Below are 20254 nucleotides of genomic sequence, written 5' to 3' on the forward strand. Positions count from 1 at the left end.
TTCCTCTATTAACCTTATTATTACTTTATAGGCTGTGCATCCTAATACCTCAGTGCCATCCTTCCTCTAGTAACCTTATTATTACTTTGTAGGCTGTGCATTCTAACACCTCAGTCCCATCCTTCCTCTAGTAACCCTATTGTTTACTTGTTGACATTTAATTACTGAGAAAGTTCAACTGGGTTGTAGCCATTTTTCAGCAGAGTCCCTGGGGGCGGGGGAGACTTCAAAGTATTACAAATCATTTTAAGAACAATAATGTTTCAAACTTCAAAAATAATACAAAAACATCTTCAGTTTAAATAATCATATTATATCAAATTAGACACAATATGAAAACATTGGTTAAGAATAGATACAAGTTTATATTTAGAGAAATCATAGCCAGTTTATTGAAAAAATTAAAGGTAAGTTAGTATAAAACAAACAGGAACTGCAATATGAAGTGAGAAGAAAAGCTGGTTTATGGTATATTTAGACAGAAAGTCGGGAGAAAAATGGATAGAAGTTAGGAAGTGACTGAAAAAAGCGTCAGTAAGGAGATATAGGGTATGAATAGATATTTGTTCACATTTAGGGATGTCGTTTAGCCTGGCGTTATAAAAGAACAGAGCCAGATTTTGGCTAGAAAGTCTTGCAGAATGGTTTTGAAGGCTAGGAGGGAGGGTATTGACCTGATGGATAGAAATAAGGTGTTCCAGGACATAGAAACATGGTACAAGTACAGATTATGCGGTACAAGTACAGATTATGCCCAGCAGATTTGATAGGTTTGTGAACAGACAGACGTTCGTGGTCACTGGACCATAATGCCCGACTGGGAACATAGTTGTGTAGAATGTTTTTTAGTGCTGAACAAGCAGATGGATGCTGGATAATTCTATTGATGGTAAGTAGCTGTGCATATGTTAGTTGATGGCAACTATAGCCAGTTTATGTTTTTGAGTGCTATACAGCGGTGGGGTTCTAAAACGGTTATTTGCTGCAAATTTAGCAATTTTGATAAAGCATTGTTCAAGTTCCGATTTTGTATTTTGTGACGCCTGGAAGCTAATAAGGATGCGAGTGCCGGAGAGGAAGGTGCAGAGGACATAAATAGTGGCAATTTTAGTTCTAGTTGCACTGATGAGAAAGTTTGTAGCTCTGAGTATTTCTTATGCAATTTTGTATATGAAGGTCAAATTTAAGATTAATCACTATCAACCCTAATAATTTGCTATGAAAAGAGACTTCAGTCGTTGTACCATCAGGAGAAAGGACTTTAAATTTAGTTTTTTTCATTAGAGACAGGAAAAAAGCAGTAATTTGTTTTTTGGGGGTTGAACATGAGTTGTGATTTACAAAGCCATGTTTCAGTGGCTTTTAAAGCTTCCTGAGTAATTCTTTGGATTTACAAAGCCATGTTTCAGTGGCTTTTAAAGCTTCCTGAGTAATTCTATGGAGGTGTGCCACTTTGTCAGATGTACAAATGAGTGTTAAGTCATCCGTGCACTGTATTAGGGAGGCCTGTTGTGTGGATGTGTAGAGACTGTTGCTGAAAATTACAAAGAGGAGGGGACCAAGGATAGAGCTTTGTGGTATAGTGGTGATAACTAGGAGGTACAGGGAGAGGGTTGAGTGCCATTTTACTGATACCTATTGGACAGGTAGCTTTTGAACCACAGAAGGGTAAGCCAAGAGTGAGGACATTTGAAGAGAAAGTTTGCTGTGATAAACTGTGTTGAAGGCTTTATACAAACCTATAAATGAGGAACCAGACTAGTTTGTAGGTATTTCTAGCTATAGTGACAGCATCTATACAAGTTAGAAGCAAACTATTAGCATTACGGGAAGGATGGAAGTCATGTTGTATGGGAGATACAGATGCAAGAGTTACTTTAGCAATTGTTTCTGAATATATTTTTCAAGTATTTTGGATAGAGGGAAAAGATTGTAAGTTAATAATGTCTGTTGAATTTCTCCTTGTGGGATTCCTGGATTGACCTATTTATAATGATTGGCAATGCTACTGGCTGCTTTTTAAAGATATTGGAAGGTCATCAGCTGAAGTACAGCATGGTTTTGTTTTGTTCAAGAGCAGTCCTATATAGGATGTGGGTACAGGTTTGAATGTGAAAGTGGTTGTCGTGATACGTGGCCATTGGGCAGGGTTGGGGTTAGATGTTGGAGAATCCATGGTAAGAGATGCAATACTATGTATGAAATAAGAGGTAAATTGGATTGTAGTTTTGAGTGGCGAGTTATTTGGAGAGGGGTTAGGGTTCAGTTTTTGGCTGGGATGCAAGATTTCTTCAAAGGCTGTCTGGAAGGTTTTTATAGTATAGCTGTTTGTCTTCACTTACTTGCTTTTTAGTAATGACAGCAAAGCATTCTAAAGTTTAAGATATTGTGGCCTTTTTATATCTTTACCGTTCTTTTCAAGATTTTTCTCCATCCTGCATTAGCATTCTACTCTTTTTGGATAGCTAAACTGCATTACTTGTTTTTAGTCTCTTCCTTCTAGGAGGTGCAAGGCTATTTAGGATATTCAGGAAAGTTGTACTGAATTCATTTAAAGCATCATCTAAGGGGAGGATTTTTATGAAGTTCCAGTCAATATATGACAAGGTAGTAATGAACATTTCTGGGTTACACTTTGGAAGGGGTGCATGCTGTTTTATAAACATGCTGTTTAAGTGGATGTGTGAGATGTCTGGTTGTATAGACTGGGAGGTGATCTCTGACAGAGTCTGACTTGGTACCTGTGGTGGTGTATTTGCTAGGGTCAGATACTAAGATCCAGTCTAACAATTATATATCTTGCTATAATGTGCGGGGCTAGTAATCAATTGTGTGAAACCATGCTAGATGTAGGGGACTTAGAGTTTATGTCCAACCAATTGACGTTCACATCACTTAGTAGTATTTTTCCTTGTGGAATTGTTATGGATATCCAGTGTAGGATATATTCCAGTACAACTGTATTTTACCAGGCAGGATGTAAACGACAGTAACAAATTTGTTCATAATTGTTTATTTTCAGTAAAGTAATAAGAAGCTCTGCTGAATTGAATTTTGGTAGTAAAGTAAGTAGAAGAAGAAAAGAAAAAATAACTTAACAGCAAGCTCAGATGCTCATAAGCCTAGTACTTATTATATAGCAGGAACTTCTCATTGTAACATTTGTTAATGTTTGTTATGTACTTCACATATAAAGATTCTAGTTGTCTACTGATGTACTATGTTCTTCATCTGTAAATATGTTGCAAGTAATTACTATGTTAAATTGTTAATCGCTATGTAATCCAATGTAACTACTGTCTGTTTATTTAAACTGTGGAGCTTTTCTCCCCGGGCCTCTGCTGAAAATGGACCTACGTCCTGTCGGACACTCCCGGTCAACAAATTTAAATAAATAATAAACAAACAGGAAACACACATATACATTAGTTGTTTTATACATAAATATGTTTTCCCACCTTGTTTGCAGTATTCAACCTGCTATTCTTATAAAAAAATAAGAGAAAAACATTGAAACGAGTAAATGCTTAGGATGAAAACAGTCCATCCTCAAGTTATCTAATGTTATTACTTATTGCTTCTACGACAGAGCATTCAAGCAGACCGTAGATATTCTGTAATATGGGATACAACAGAGACCACGTTTCTGATAAAGGAACCACAAAGGAAAAGAACAGTAGCAGCAAAAACAACCACAGATGTTCCAGACACGGCAAATACGACCTTTGATTTGTTTTGTTGATTCTTTTATTCTAAAAAGTACAAACAGGTAAGCGCTTTCACGGATAGCAAACTCCGCTTCATCAGACCATGTTAAACACAATGTAACAGATGACTATTTAAATGTTACAGCAGCCAATCAGTCTAAAAAGTCCTGCTGATTCCTTGCTATATCTATCTATATATATAACAAGGAATCAGCAGGATTTTTTAGACATTTTATTATTAGTTGCTGCTTCAATAAATGCTGCTATTTAATTGTATAATAATCTGTTTTAATGCATGTGTATGTGTTGTGTTTTTAAGGCTGCAATAGTCTGATAGTGTTTAACATTGTGGATGTGAGCTGCTTTCAATTGCCAGCACAAAGCAAGTCTATTTTGCACTTCAGTATGTAATTTAAATGTACTGACCTTTCCCTTCCTTCTAGACTTGTACTTGATTGGCTGCTGTAACATTTAAATAATCATCTGTTACATTGTGTTTAACATGGTCTGATGAAGCGGAGTTTGTTATCCGTGAAAGTGCTTACCTGTTTGCACTTTTTAGAATAAAAGTATCAACAAAACAAAGCAAAGATCACATTTGCCGTTTTTGGAACCTCTGTGGTTGTTTTTGCTGCATAGATATTCTATGCATTTTTCTTCTGTAATTTGAGCATAACAGATCTTCACATGGCAAATGTTACATACTACAGTTGTCTTTTAAATATACAGTTTATACTTGTTTACCCCCACTAATGGCCATCTTGTATATGAAAAGTAAACCACATAATAATTTCCTTTATGTTTAGGGATATACAAATCTAGTTGGTTAATGTAAGACACCAAATGCACTGATACAATCAAGTCTTAGTGTCTAATAAACTTAGGCCTGGTTTCAACTCCCTCATACAAATGAGATCTTACACTTCATTCCCAATTAAAAGCTGTTAGGCACATCACACAGTCAAGTTTTAACTAGTAGTGCACAAGGAATTAGGATGGTTTCCCGGATCAAAAACATTTGTGATATAATTTAACAATGCATTCAGGAAGCAAAATTCCACAGGTCAATTTTTCCAGTTTCTGAACACATAACTCTGGTATGATCATAGACCTTATCACAACCCTCAGTCATTTAAATGTTCAGTATTTACTGATTTGGATGACACAAGACGGGAATGGGGGTTTACATTCACATTTTAGAAATAAATCTAGAAATTGATAAAAGTATACAGAGAAAAGTGCTGCTGGCGTAAGTAAGTAGAGGGACAGATGAAGCACGTCACCCGCTTCTAGGGGGAAGAGTTAGAGAGAAACACACACTGTAAGATATACTAGAAGTAGTGCTCTGTTGTGTTCTCAGTTTGTATGTCAGACAAAAACTGCACAAAAAACCCAGCCAAGCAAGAGTTTTCACAAGTTTGCGTATTTGTTTACGAAGACATCTTTCCACCATTTTTGAGAGGCAGGTTAAGATGGCAATGGGTCTGAAGTGCCACCTTTGTGGAAAGGGATCATCTGGCATTTTTCCAGATGGTAGGAATACAGGTTTCCTGTACTGACCTGTTTATAAGGATGGAGTGTATGTATGTAATGGCACTAGAAGTAATTTTAATGTATTTGTATGCAGGAAGGTTATCTGCAGAGGGTGTTCAAAATTCTGTAATACCCAAGTCATGATGTAAGACAGAGATAAATGGTGGTTTAAATGGTATTAGAGGAAAATAAGGTGGGATCAATTATCTTTTCTTATACAATCATTATTCATGACTCTCTAATACCCAGTAATGATCTACTACAGGTCAGTATGCATTTTGACTTACATAGCTACCATCTACTGCTATCAATGTATAATTTTATGAATCTATTAGCTCTGTCACCTCCCAGCAAGCAGTTTTAAATGTTTACATGCCCTTCCTATGTATATATAGGTTTGTGTGGGCAATCTCCTAATTTAAAAATATTTGCTCATGCTAGGAATTTAAATTACCTTTTTAAGAAGGGAGTGATTGTGGACAAGGCAATTACTTTCAATGTTTCATTAAATTACATTCTTTCAATATCAGAAAAACTATGTGGAAGAGAAATAAGAACTTTAATAATACTGGCTGACAAGGGAAAACTCCTTAGTAGTAATAAACAAGAAATGTTATGTTAACAGCACAAGGAAAGAGCTTACAACCAAGATTTATACAACTGTTGACAAGTTTACAGTGCAAAAATGTATACAGCTCTTGATAAATGCCACAGCGGGCCCACAGATTTATACTTTTTCAGTTGTAGGCATGTCTTGCTACCCATTTTTATTTGGTATTACAAAAGCCCATCAAGATCTCAGCGATCCACCATTCAGAGAGATAAGTCTCTCAGGGATGGAATCCCTAGTTGTACACATGGATTTCTGTCTGGACAACTTTGTGAATAAATATTCTGTGGTCCACGAGGAGTCTTACCAATACAGACAACCTGTTAATCACCAACGATTTATGAGCTTTATGCAAATCTAAGTATATTGGGAAAAAGATGCTAAGGATGAAGCTACCAGGTAACAGGAAAAGAGGAAGGCCTAAGATAAGGTTTATGGATGTGGTGAGAGAGGACATGCAGGTGGTTGGTGTGACAGAGCAAGATGCAGAGGACAGGAAGAAATGGAAACAGGTGATCTGCTGTGGCGACCCCTAACGGGAACAGCCGAAAGAAGATGATGATGATACAAATCTGACATAGTTACACATTAGCTGGCCAGGGCTGATACATTTAAGGAGGAAGTTCAGTTAATCTGACTTTATGAGAGAACATGCTGTCCAAAATTTTATTCTTTTTGATGGTATCATATGTCACATTTCAAGAGTTACCATGGGGGTGCTAAGGTCTCCACTTTTCTCAACTTGGGAACAAGAATTTATCACCAACACTATGCTTCAAAATACAAATTTGTTTTGTGTCTCATACTTGTATGACCTGTGGAAAGAGACTTCAAAGATCATATCCAGTTCTATTCATACCTTAGTAAAAAATGTGGAAATTTTAAAGGATGAGGTTAATGCTGGTGAGTATTAATTTTCTGAGCAGTACCATGTATGGAAACAAGAACAACAGATTACTGGCCAGAACTTCCAAGCCGACTTCCCACTGATTAAGTGACACTTAATGTCACACAGCAGGCAAATCAGGGATCAAGGAATTAACCCCTGCACCATAAGAACTACAGCTCACAACCTTAACCTCTTGCCTAACTGCCACCCTCATTAATAGCTTAACTTCAACTCTCCCTGTGCGAAAAATGAAAATTCGAAATAAAAGCCAGTGATACTGTCAGCCTGAGTAAAATTCATTTACTGGCTAGTAAGTACACTGCCTGGATGCCTGAAAGAAAATGAACCAGAAAAGGTAGAGAGAAAAAAATGGCTGGAAAAAATCCTACAGCTGTTCAACAAAACCAGTTCAAGCTTCAGCTATGGTCTAGTAAGTTAGAGCCAAAAATAAATTAAGTGTACTCAGTGATTAAATAGAAGAAACTTTAGCTATTCAGATGAATTGATAAAACTGCAAAAAACAAACAAAACAAAAACAGATGATGAAATGAAGAAAAGTCTGGTTAAGTAATTAAAAAATGGTAGAAGACGGAGCACTCAGAGAAAACCTGAGATTTTCTACTGTACCTCTGAAACTGAAATGAACAAAATGTATTGATTTAATGAAAACACAAATAAGCAACTGGACTGGTATTCCACATCAGGATTTGTTAACTGAAAGGGCACTTAAGTGTATACTCCAAACTTGCCCTTGAGGAAGCCACCAAGACCTATAATAGTAAAGATGCAATCATACCAGCAGAAAGAGTTGATTGTGACAAAACTGTGACAGAAGAGAAAAGTATTAAAATTGCAGACAACAAGACGACTGCAGAAAATGACTATTCGCTCTACACCAGACATAAGAGAAGCAAATTTATCACAGCAATTAGGGAATGTCAAAAGGTAGGTATGAGATTCAAGCTGTTATATCCAGATATTTTCAGAACACATTTTTTTCTGGTGGATCAAATCCATTTTTTGATGCAGAATAGGCTAAGGAGGGAATACAGTTTAACCAACAAAAAACGAGCGTACAAACAGAAGGGAATTCCATATCTCACTCTTCTGACAATAAAACTCAAGAAAGAGACTTTGTCTCTCAAACATTTTCCTTTGGACTATTAGAAAATGTTTCACTGGCAGAAAAAAACACAAGAGTTGACTCAATGAATTAGGAGTACCTTGGACTTGAACCAGGGTATGGTGTTGTAGATGGAGATGAACAGGAAGACAATGAGCAGCACTGAAAGTAATGAATAAATAGCAGACCACAAAGCATCAATCACATTTGTGAAAAATAACTTTGCAAGAAAAAGTGTCTGAGAAAAACTGTTCTTGTGTTGACTTTGTTGAATTTGTGGGTGGACTGTAAAGCATATACCACTCTTTTTATCATTAATATTTAGAAGGACAAGGAAGAAAATAACTAAGTAAACCAAAAACAATTTTTGTCCTTAAGTCTGTATAACACATTTCATGATATAAACTGCATGTCATATATAGTAAAGTGGTTTTGTGTAGTCAGCATATTTTCTCTTACGTGACTACTGTATGAGTTAAAGATATTAAAGTACTTTTTTAGTGGCAAGAAATATAGACTTACAGTACAACAAGTAAAGAAACGCTGGACTAAAGCATGTTTAATGTTAACATTCTGTCCTGGTCTTGTGGGGTGGGGTGGGATGTAAAAGTGGACTGATTATAATGCAGAGTTAAGATATTTTCTTATTTTTGTAAGGGTGCTTTGTCTAGATTAATGCCCCTGGTTTAAGATACCCCAAGCGCTCTGACGTCGGGGAAATGGGCGACATCAGCCAACGCCGGACCCAAACTTTGGAATTCGGCTGAACGAAGGGCTGCCTGAGGCAGGACAACCCATATGTAAGGACTGCAGATGCATCCTTGAAGGACATCAAAATGTTTTCTGTAAGCAAGTAGGCTTGAAAAATACAAGAAAATGATGAAAGCCAATGAAGATGCCAAGTTTCTTACATTTGCAAGGATATTAGCTTTTTTAATTAGCAAATGTTCAGTGGGAGTCAAGTCTGCAGCAGAAGGCAGCAAGCTGTACAATTTGCTCTGAGTGAAATTTTCAAAGATTCACTGCTGGCTACTTTTATCTTGAGAGTTCTGAGCTTTCTTTCCTGTGGGAAATGCAAAATGTGAAAGGTACACTGAGAAACAGTTCAGTGAAAAATAAGTCTGAAATTAAGGAAACAGAATAAGAGATAGTAGCCTCTCCAGCAGCCTTAATATGTTAATGCCTTTAATAGAACAATGTACAATCCAGTTGTATTTAAAGATGGCCAATGCACTTTTTCCTAGGGCTAAAAGTTAATATTTTCTGAAAGCATACAATATGTTTTTTTATATCTGTGAGGAGAATACAGATAAGAAAGGAACAAACAATAATCACTGTAAGTGGAAACAGAGGCTGTAGCATACTGGCATGGGTAACTTCAATTTTTGGTTAGGCAATGCCTGTGGGTGCAGCTGTCATTTTGGGGTGATTGTTCTTATCTGGAGGGTTAAACTTCATTTTTAAGATGTACATAGTTATGTGTGTTTGTTTGAAGTTAATAGGGCAGTTTTCTTTAAAACAAAGTCTTCAAAAATATGACAAAGGTCAAATGGAAATGAGAAGACATAGCTGTAAAAAAGATCAGCCTGCCAAACATTATTGTGTGCATGTAACACAAATGTTGGAAATACAGATTCAAAAACTGACGTACAATAAGCGGAAACAGAAGCTTATTATAATCGTTATGGTATCCATATTATACTGAAGCATAAATGGTCTTATAGGTATACACAAAAAGGAAAGCCTACTGAATCATATTAAGAAATGCTCAGTGCAACTAGCACAGCTACAGGAGAGACATTTGGAAGGAAATGAGCATGTGAATTTGACAAAGAAGTTATTTCATGATGGATATTCAGCAGAATATCATGGACAAAAGAAAAGGAGACTAATTATACTAATTGCTAGAGGGGTTCCTATAGCAATAGCAGAGTGGAAAAAAAGACAATTGTAGATTTGTGGTAGTAACAGTCTATTGGCATGGAAGGGGGATAACAATGGCAAGTATTTATATTTCACCAAAAACTGCTACAATGGAGCTTAAGATTATTTCTCTCAAAATTATCAGCTTTCAGTAGAAATTACTACTTACAGGTGTGGACCAGAACTTAATCTGCAACAGAAAGGATGGACTGGGGGGCCAAGAAGGGAAAGTATAACAAAGGTTGGTTTTCTGGAAAAATCTATGAAAACAATTGGTATGGAAAATGTGAATTCAGTTGTAGGAACTCTGACAGAATTTATATATTATTCCCCAGTTTACAATAACTGGGATAAACTAGATAGAAATTGTATTTCACAGCAACATGTGCATTTAATTGAAAGTTTTGACACACATCCATGAACTAGTTTGAGATCATGCATGGGCGGTGCAGTGGTGCAGCGGTTAACGTTGTCACCTCACAGCAAGAGGTTCTCCGGTTCGATTCTTGGCTGGGGTGCCTTCTGTGTGGAGTTTGCATGTTCTCCCTGTGTTCGCATGGGTTTCCTCCGGGTACTCCGGTTTCCTCCCACATTCGAAAGACATGCATCTGGAGCATTTCTCCCCGGGCCTCTGCTGAAAACAGGCTCTGTGGAACCTAGTCGGACTTTCCCGGTCAACAAATAATAAATAAAAATAAATAAATAAATAAAAAATAAAAACTAAGATAACAATGCAAGGCAATAATGTAAAAATGAGACAATGTTGCTTTTCCACCTACCTGTTAAAAAGAGAGAAATTTAAGGAATGCGTAGAGAAAATTATTTGAGCGGAATTAGGGAAGATAAAATTATCTTTAGAATTAAACTTTATGAGTGGGATACAATGAAAATGAGTTTAAAAATAGGGTAAAAAAAAAAAAAAAAGAGAGACGCATGGTGAAGAAATAATGGGACCTACTTAGACACACTGACAAATTTTAACGTACTGCTGAATAAGGGGAATTTCACAGAACAAGATCAGGTGCAAGTGCTAAATGGAAAATAATGGAAAATCTGGATAACAGGCATGAGTTTAGAAAGATTGCTGTTAAGCAGTTTTTTTTTAATTTTAGCATGACAGGTTAGACAACAGAAAGTGGAAAGGGGTGTTACCAAACATAAAAAGCCTATGACAAGAAAAATAAATTTGGAAATTTTACAAAAATTTGTATAAAGCAGAGTTATGCAGAAATAAAGAAAGCATGGATGGAAATATTTATGGAAGACATAATTATTCCAAGTTTAGAGGTAGATGAGGCTCAACAATTATTATAGGAGGTTACTAGGCTAATGGCCCTAGGGCCCTTACAAGCCTAGCCAAAAGATTATCCCCCAAAAAGAAACCTCAGTTAGCACCTATCCCCCCTGTCAATAAGGGACATAGGTGGAATCCCTGGGATAAATAATAGTTAAGATAGGAGAAATGAGATAAAAATGGTGATATATCATCAATCTTTAGGATCTTCAGCAACAGCTGATATTCCCAAAGTCTGGAAGTTAGAAAGGAAGAAAGTGATAACAGTTTGGAAGATTTTATTTAAGAGTATTTTAAAAGGAGGGAAGCACCAACATCTTGGAAGAAGGCTGTGGTGGCTATATTATCTAAAGATGGTAAAGATTAATTTCAAATTTAAACCAGGATCTTTATGTGTTTAAGCCTACACTAGATAAAGGAATGACAAAGGTGCTACCAAAATTAATAGATATGCATTAATGTGGTTTTGTGGAAGGGAGGCAAACATTTAATACCAATAAAGGAAAACTCTACCTTAGAACTCAAAAAACATTTTTTTCATTGTATCTTTGTTTTTGAGCTATTTTAATGCCTCAAAATCACTCCAAGTGCTTCTTTTACAATTTTAATGTGTTTCTCTCAAAATGGCGGATGATGGGGCCTGCCTTGGTAATGTGATCTTACGTTCCTGCTTTCCTTTCTTTTTCCCAGAATACATTTCAAGTCCTCATTATAGGACTCATGCCAGACATAAGGAAGTGGTGCCATTTTCTCATGCCATTAAAATATAATGGCAGGACTGTGAAGCACTGTCATCTAAACACACCTTCTGTAAAAGAGCTGCTTCTCTGTTTACCTGACTGAGCCTCATTTATCTGTCTGTTAGAGCTTGTTCTATGCTATCAATAGCTGTTAGCTACTTGTAGCAAAAGAAAGCAGATAAAAACAGTTTTGTTGTAAGAGGCGTCTTTTGTAGTCCTAACAACTTGATAAACCCTCCCCTGTACTCTCATGCTGAGGTGTGAAAACTCTCACTGCAGTAAATAATCCTTGCTGTACATTTACAAGTGACAAGTAGTAGGACTCTAAACTTAGTCTGTTACTTCCCAATGCCTTCAGTGGGAAGATTTTTCTCTCTCCTGAATGATGCAGACTTAAAATGTGCTTTACTACTTCCTCAATTATTAATGTTCCCTCTCCTTTTTTCTATTTCATATTTTATTTATTTATTTCATTTCACATTTGGTAACCGGGATAATCCGACTGGATATATGTCCATTTTCGGCGGAGGAGAAAAGCTCCAGTGACAGAATTCAAAGATTACACAAAAATTACATACATAGTAAAATATAAGACAAAGAGTCAAGCATATTTCCAAGTTGGTTTAGTGATGCCCCCAGCAGAGACTCACCAGTTACATAGTTTGTCAGATTAAAAACAAAATCATCAGATTGCAACCACCTGTTTTGAGTATTAAATGCTTACAATACTATCTAGGTAGGATTATCATTTCGTAGCTTAATCAGGGTTGGTACAGGGACAAAAGCCAGTACATTTTGAAATGCTGTTTGATGCTTTTTTTTTCAAGAGATAGAGAGGGTTGGAGGGTTATATAGTTTGGCAATGAATTCCAAGTTTTGCCAATGAAGTTGGCAAACAGGGATTCACCAGCTGAGTTATTAGCTTTGCAGATTTGGACCAATAGTTTGTTGGATGACCATAGTGACCTCAAGTTATTGTATGGTTTTATAATATTTTTAAGTGAGGGGGTATCTTCAGGTTAGTATAGAATTTTGTGTGCTATTAAGAGTTAATTGACTTGAATTAAACTGGGCAGTTCTAGCCACCCTAGTTGATTAAGGTTCTAGCAGTGATGGGCTCTGTATGTTGAGCCCGTGGTGAATCTGGCAATATGGTTGTAGCTGTGGGAGAGCTTGCTCAGTTCAGATTTATTAAGGTTGGAGAGTATAGGAGAGGCATATATAAGAGTAGAGAGTAGGTGCGACCGGGCGATTGCATTTCTAGCTAATGGGGTTAAAATGACTCATTTTTGTAAAGACATCCAAGCTTATTATTGATAGTTGGTTTGGTTTTGTTGACATGTAGGTCACATTTAAGATTATTATCTATAATTACCCCTAGAAGCTTAGTTTGGGTGTCCGGGGAGATAGAGGTACAATTGTTGGATGTAACAGAGAAGGAAAATGGGGTGGATCTACTAGTGGGGGTAAAAAGTAGAAGTTTAGTTTTGCTGGGGTTCAGCAGTAGACGTTAGTTGGAGAGCCAGTTTTCAATAGTGTTAAATGTGTTTTGGGTTAAGATCTGTAGGTCTGCTGGGGAGGAGGCTGAGCAGATCAGAGTGGAATCATCTGCATATTGAATGCAGGTAGCTTTGGGGATAGCAGTGTGAAGGTTACTGATGAAGACAGAAAAGAGTAGTGGCCCTAAAATGGAGCCTTGAGGGACACAGAGTGTGAGAGGCACCTGGCTGGACAGTTTCCCCTGCCATAATCCAGCCTGTTGTCTGCCAGTCAGATAGGACTGGAACCACTGGTTTGCATGATTGTTTAGTGAGATTGATTTTAGGGAAAGAATGAGAAGTTCATGGTTGACCATATCAAAGGCTTTTGATAGGTCAAGAAAGAGGGCTGAGGATAGCCTATTGTCATTCCTGTTTTGGTTAATGGCATCAGTAAAGGAAAGTAGGGCAGAGGTGGTACTGTGATGTGGCCTAAAGCTATGCTGAGAGCTAGACAGCAGATTGCTCTGTATAGCTGCTTATGTATGCACTTCTCCATTATTTTGGCTAGTGGTGAAAGAATGGCAGTGGGTATACAGATGGATAGTTATGTGGAACTTCCACCTTTATGGAGTGGGATGACGTGGGATATTTTTACAGAGGGAGGGGATAGGACCATCGGATAAGGTTCTATTGATCAGGAAATATATGGGGTATGCAATGGCATCTGCAGCTTTTTGTAGGTACTCTGCAGAGAGGAGGTCAGTAGAAAGGGTAGTAGGTTTTAATTTTTTTATTAGGGTTTGGATAAAAGTGGTAGAGCGAGTTGGAAGCTAAAGAGGGGATGATTAATGGGTAGATTAGAGGTAGGGTTGGAGTTTGTGGATGTTGGTTGATTAGCTAGGGATTGGATTGTTTCAGTGAAAAAGTTATTAAAGGCACCGGCTATGGTCTCTGAGGAATTATGGGTGAAGTTTGAAGGGGTTGGGGGTGGTTGATTGTCCTGGATGAAGAAGTTGATTTAAGCCTGCCCAGAACTTTTGGGGATTGTTTTGGTGTTTATATAGGAGATTTTGATGGTAGCTTTTTTATCTAGCAGAATGGATTTTTTTGTTTCATTCCCGAGTTGGCAGTATTTTAAATGGTCAAGAGGGGCTTTAGTTGATCGCCAGTTGGCCCAGGCTCTGTTTCTAGTTTTGATGTTTTACTTGGTATCCTTTATGAGCCATGGTGCAGTATTTGATTTTTTTTTATAGTACATGCAGGAGTATGGGAATCAAGGATATTTAGAAATGTAGTATTACAGTAAGCAACGGCCTCATCTAATGATAGATTTTTTTAGTATTGACCAGTCTAATGACTTCAGTTCATTTTGGAAATTAACAGGATTGAAGTTCTTCTTGTTTCTGATAGTTTTGTATATGGTCTGGTGGGGGGGGTTCTCTGCCTTGTGTTTTATGATACACGTTAGTAGGTGGTCGCTAAAGTTGTCAGGGAGAGTCCCAGCTGTGTACAGTTGGGGTTGGTTATTGAAAAGTATGCAGTCTAGAATACTTTCCCTGTTGTTAGGTTTGTTGATCCTAGTAGGAGAGGTTATTGTTTGCGTAAACCAAATGAAAGGAGATGAAAAGTGAACTGCCGTCACAAAAACCAAACAAAATGTTCACTTTGGAGACCAAATAAGGGTGTGAGACCCAAGCTGTACAAATCCAGATGGAAGTCAATATAATAGTTGAAATAATCCAAAAAATGGAGGTAGAATGTAGAAAAACTGGTTTATTAAAATCAAATTTAATAACAAATAGTTATTTAAAATTGAATTTATTGAAATAAAAAGTAATTGCTGCATATGCATTATGTTAAAATTCATTTCTTGGATAAAAAACATATTGGGAATAATTTGGTTAAAGATGTAAAACATATAAAAAGGCATAATACTGTTAAAAAGGCTGATTTTCTTGGAATGTTCAACACTAATAGACTGTATGTGTTCTGTTTGGGGTTGTGTGTAGTTCTACTGCCATCTAGTGGACATAGAGAAATTTACAACTTGGCAGCTCTTAACTTTAATACTGGTTTTATTGAAAGCATTTCATTTAAACCTGGTTCTTTAGTAGCGTCCAGTGTGATCTGCCAAAAAAGTTCCCTATATTCGAGTTTGGTCTCCCACATGCCACCCCTAACCTCCCTTGGTACAACCTCCAATACAAAGAAATAAAATACAGAATCCTTACAAACCTGGGTATGACGAAACAGTGCGTTATTTAAATTGTTTCTTTTGATTTCATAAGTGTGTTCGTATATTCTGGATTTTAATTTCCTTTCTGTTTTTCCCACGTAAAAAGAAAAACAGGAGTGGCATGTGGCGATATATACAACCCCTGCTGTATGGCAGTTTGCAAACTTAGTAGAAGAGATGGTCCTTTTTCTACTAGGTATAAAAATGTTGGTATTGTTTTGAATGTATTGACATTGGGAGCAAGAACCACATTTGTAAGTACCTATTTTATGTGATTCATTGTTTGTAGTGGGAGCTCCTCCAAACTCAAAAATATATTTTATAATATATAATAAATTTGGACATTTTCAATTTTCTAACTACACAGGGTCCCAGAGTTCCTTCGGTATTTGGCATTCCCAAGGTTCACAAGGATCCTAATGACCCTCCTTTGAGACTCATAGTCGCTTCAGAAGGGTCTATCACCACCCCCTTGGCCAAATACGTGGACATCAAATTAAAGGAACTTTCTAACAAGAGTAGTACAGTTTTAAAAGACTCCTGGGATTTCCTGAGACAAGTAAAAGCCCACCTTTTCTCTAACAACATAATATTCATTACATTGGATATCGTAGACCTATTCGGTTCTATCCCACATGACATTGGGTTACTCTGGTTAGAAGAAAGTATGGTACAAGACAAGGGATTTACAACCAATGAATTCAGAACTTGCCTCCTCCTGATGGAAGTTGTTCTAAAAAACAATTTCATGTACTTCCAGGGAGAATTTTTTCGACAAGAAAAGGGAGTGGCAATGGGAGCCAAATGTTCCCCCACTTACGCCAACATTATTCTCTCATGGTGGGAAAATTTGTTTATAAACCAAAGTGAATTTGTTAAGAGCTGGGTTCTTTACAAACGTTTTTTGGATGACATTGTTATTTTTTGGACCGACACACTGGAAAGATTTTATGAATTTCTGGACTACATCAAAGGTACAACAAGTTTTTTGGATTTTACAGCTAAGGTGGACTTTGATGAATGTATTTACTTGGATGTTTCACTTAGTAAAAATAATGACCATTTTACCTCCAAGATACACAGGAAACCTACATTCTCAAACTCTTATCTCCACTTTTCAAGTGGACACCCCTTCAGTCAAAAAAGAAACATCCTCAAGGGACAACTTATAAGGTCTAGCAGGATGACTTCAGAAGACTCCGATTTTTTCAATGATTGTCAATTCATAATTGATATGTTTCAAAAAAGGGGGTATCCTTCTTATTTGACGGATGAAATATACAAAGTAGTCGTAGAGGGTAGAAAAGGAAGATTTGCCCCTATACTTGGACAGGATGACCCAGACAATATCATAGAATTGAATGACCCTAACCATTTTAATAGTTTTTCAAATGCATATATTATGGACTATACTGGTGATGCAGTGGTACTCAAAAATACCCTTAGTAAAGAATGGGACAAGTTTAGGGATTTTACAGAACTTGAGCATATAAAGAATCAGCCTATAAAATTTATATATCGAAAGGACATGAATTTAAAAAATATTTTTGAGTTTGGAGGAGCTCCCACTACAAACAATGAATCACATAAAATAGGTACTTACAAATGTGGTTCTTGCTCCCAATGTCAATACATTCAAAACAATACCAACATTTTTATACCTAGTAGAAAAAGGACCATCTCTTCTACTAAGTTTGCAAACTGCCATACAGCAGGGGTTGTATATATCGCCACATGCCACTCCTGTTTTTCTTTTTACGTGGGAAAAACAGAAAGGAAATTAAAATCCAGAATATACGAACACACTTATGAAATCAAAAGAAACAATTTAAATAATGCACTGTTTCGTCATACCCAGGTTTGTAAGGATTCTGTATTTTATTTCTTTGTATTGGAGGTTGTACCAAGGGAGGTTAGGGGTGGCATGTGGGAGACCAAACTCGAATATAGGGAACTTTTTTGGCAGATCACACTGGACGCTACTAAAGAACCAGGTTTAAATAAAATGCTTTCAATAAAACCAGTATTAAAGTTAAGAGCTGCCAAGTTGTAAATTTCTCTATGTCCACTAGATGGCAGTAGAACTACACACAACCCCAAACAGAACACATACAGTCTATTAGTGTTGAACATTCCAAGAAAATCAGCCTTTTTAACAGTATTATGCCTTTTTATATGTTTTACATCTTTAACCAAATTATTCCCAATATGTTTTTTATCCAAGAAATGAATTTTAACATAATGCATATGCAGCAATTACTTTTTATTTCAATAAATTCAATTTTAAATAACTATTTGTTATTAAATTTGATTTTAATAAACCAGTTTTTCTACATTCTACCTCCATTTTTTGGATTATTTCAACTATTATATTGACTTCCATCTGGATTTGTACAGCTTGGGTCTCACACCCTTATTTGGTCTCCAAAGTGAACATTTTGTTTGGTTATTGTTTGCGTAAACCCAGATAGATTTATATGGGTGATGGGGGGTTCGGAGGAGCAGGAGTGCCAGTCGTTGTTGAAGTCACCAAGAACTATGGTTTCTTGGGGGGTAGGTAATGGATAACCAATAGAGGATATCCTCTAGGGTATTTATATTATTACCTGGCGGAATGTAGGCACAGACAATGTTCAAACATTTATTATGGTCAATCTGTACTTTGGTTATAAGGAGTTCTGCATTATTAAATAGGGGTGGCTGTATTGATGTTAGAGTATTTTTGTAAAGGACTGCTATTCCGCCACCCTTCTTAGTAGTGCGGTCTAGTTGGTATATGTTATAGCCCGGGAGTAATATCTCATTATCAGCAATAGTTGGTTTAAGCCAGGTTTCTGTAAGACACATAATGTCTGGGGAGTGAACTGCTATGAGGGCATGCAGGTTGGGAATTTTATTGTTAATACTTCTAATATTTAAGTGAAATGTTAGGAGGGAACTGGTGGGAGTAGAAAAGGGTAGCTTGTTTGTAGGGGCTGTGGTAGGGGGGTAAAAGTTAATGGGTGCAGATGGGCCAAGGTTGGGATGAATGTCCCCGTCTATTACAAGGCTGTAGTGAAATGAAACTATGAGCTTTAGGATTTTGTTTATAAGTTTTATATAGTCTTTGTCTTTTAAGATTGCATTTTAAGGTTTTAAAAAGGTGATAAGTTCCACTTTCTGTACTTGAACAAGTAGACCTGGGTCCACAATGGGGGTCAGACAATGACTTCCTTGAATATTTAGAGCTCAAGTGGCAGATTAAATTAAATGCATGTCAGCCACCTGGGCTCAATGACAAGTTATCTATTAGTTCTGTATTAAAACTAAAATCAGCTTTTCTATGTGATTTTATTCAAGATCTGTCTTTTAAACCATGCTTCAATACATAATATATTAACATATATGTGGTTGTTAGGTGGCAATTAGTGTGTTGTAGTGGGCAGTTACTGTGATTATGTGTTACTGTCTTTTTAAACTGCTTAATTATTTAACAGGAAATGATGTTTGCTTTGTCAACCAATGGCTGTAAGGGTTAGGTTATTTAAATATGGCATTTTTCGTATGTTCTTGTTCTGATGAAATCTTGTGATTTTGACGAAAGCGCTTAACTTTTTTCAATACATTTTCTGGATTTAGTGCTGCAGTGTTCCTTTGGTGATCCTCTTCATATATTTTTTACTTGGTTTTGGTGTTAGGTATTTCTATATGTGTATGTATATAAAGTACATGTCTACAAAAGTGTGTGTGTGTGTGTGTGTGTGTGTGTGTATGCATTTAAACACAGTTAAGTAAGTACTTCTGATTTCCTTTTCTTAGTGTTCTTAATGCAAAGGCACATAGTAAATGTATGTTAAAGTAAATTCAGATGTATATTACGGTTGCTCTCTGGCAAGGCAAGGACTGACTCAAAGTCAGTGGGAATCTCTTACAATGGGAACTAATGGCCCTGCTGGACAGAGGCACAGGGAACTAATCTAACTGGGCGGCGAAAGCCAACACATTCTGGCTAGGCTTACAGATGCCCTCGGGCAGAAAGCCTAGTACTTACCTAAGAACCTATGGATCTGCATGTACCAGATATGCATCCCCTCCTGGAAGGATGTCACACAAAGCATAAAATACCTTTTTTATGAACAGTGCCAGTGCACCTAGTTGGTAGAGTTGTCACCTGACTCTCTTTCTGCAGTTCTGGCATGTATGTGTGTCTGTGTGTGTGTGCGCATGTGTGTGTGTGTGGGTGGGGGGGGGGCTAAAAAGGGTAAATGCATTTATACTTTACAAGAAAAAATATTTACTGACTTTTCTCGAAATGTCGCAGAAATCTTTGCTGCTACTCTTAAGTTATCTTAACACAGACTATTATAAATAACAGTTACAGCTTAGAATTTCAATGCTGTGTTGCAGCTCATGTAAATTTGTCAGAAGAGGGAAATCCCAGACTGATCTAATTGCTTTGTTTTGCTAATGAAAGGGGAGTGTTAAGTTCTCCTCCCCTTTGCAATAAAAACAGTGGAAACAATTCCGCAGCTTTCTGTCATTTTTACATCAGCTGCTGTGTTCTTGACATTAGCAGGATTAATTACCCATCTAAGATTTGACAGCAGTACCTGACAGGGTAAAAGTACAGTTTTGTACCTACCATAAATGTAGATGTTCGAGTGCTAATACAGCTGTAGTCATAACAGATGGGTTATCCTGCAGTCAGGCGGGTCCTCGGTCGGCTGAATTACAAAGTC

The 20254-nt window shown here is 36.9% G+C and overlaps 1 protein-coding gene across 1 annotated transcript in view; it reads right to left on the bottom strand.

The window, feature by feature from the left end:
• Positions 1–20254, bottom strand: part of LOC122790677 — a 560216-nt gene that overhangs the window by 237750 nt on the left and 302212 nt on the right. The window lies entirely within an intron of this gene.

Source organism: Protopterus annectens, chromosome 16.part0 (genome assembly GCF_019279795.1).
Source record: "Protopterus annectens isolate FY-2018-M chromosome 16.part0, PAN1.0, whole genome shotgun sequence".
Classification (NCBI taxonomy): domain Eukaryota; kingdom Metazoa; phylum Chordata; order Ceratodontiformes; family Protopteridae; genus Protopterus; species Protopterus annectens.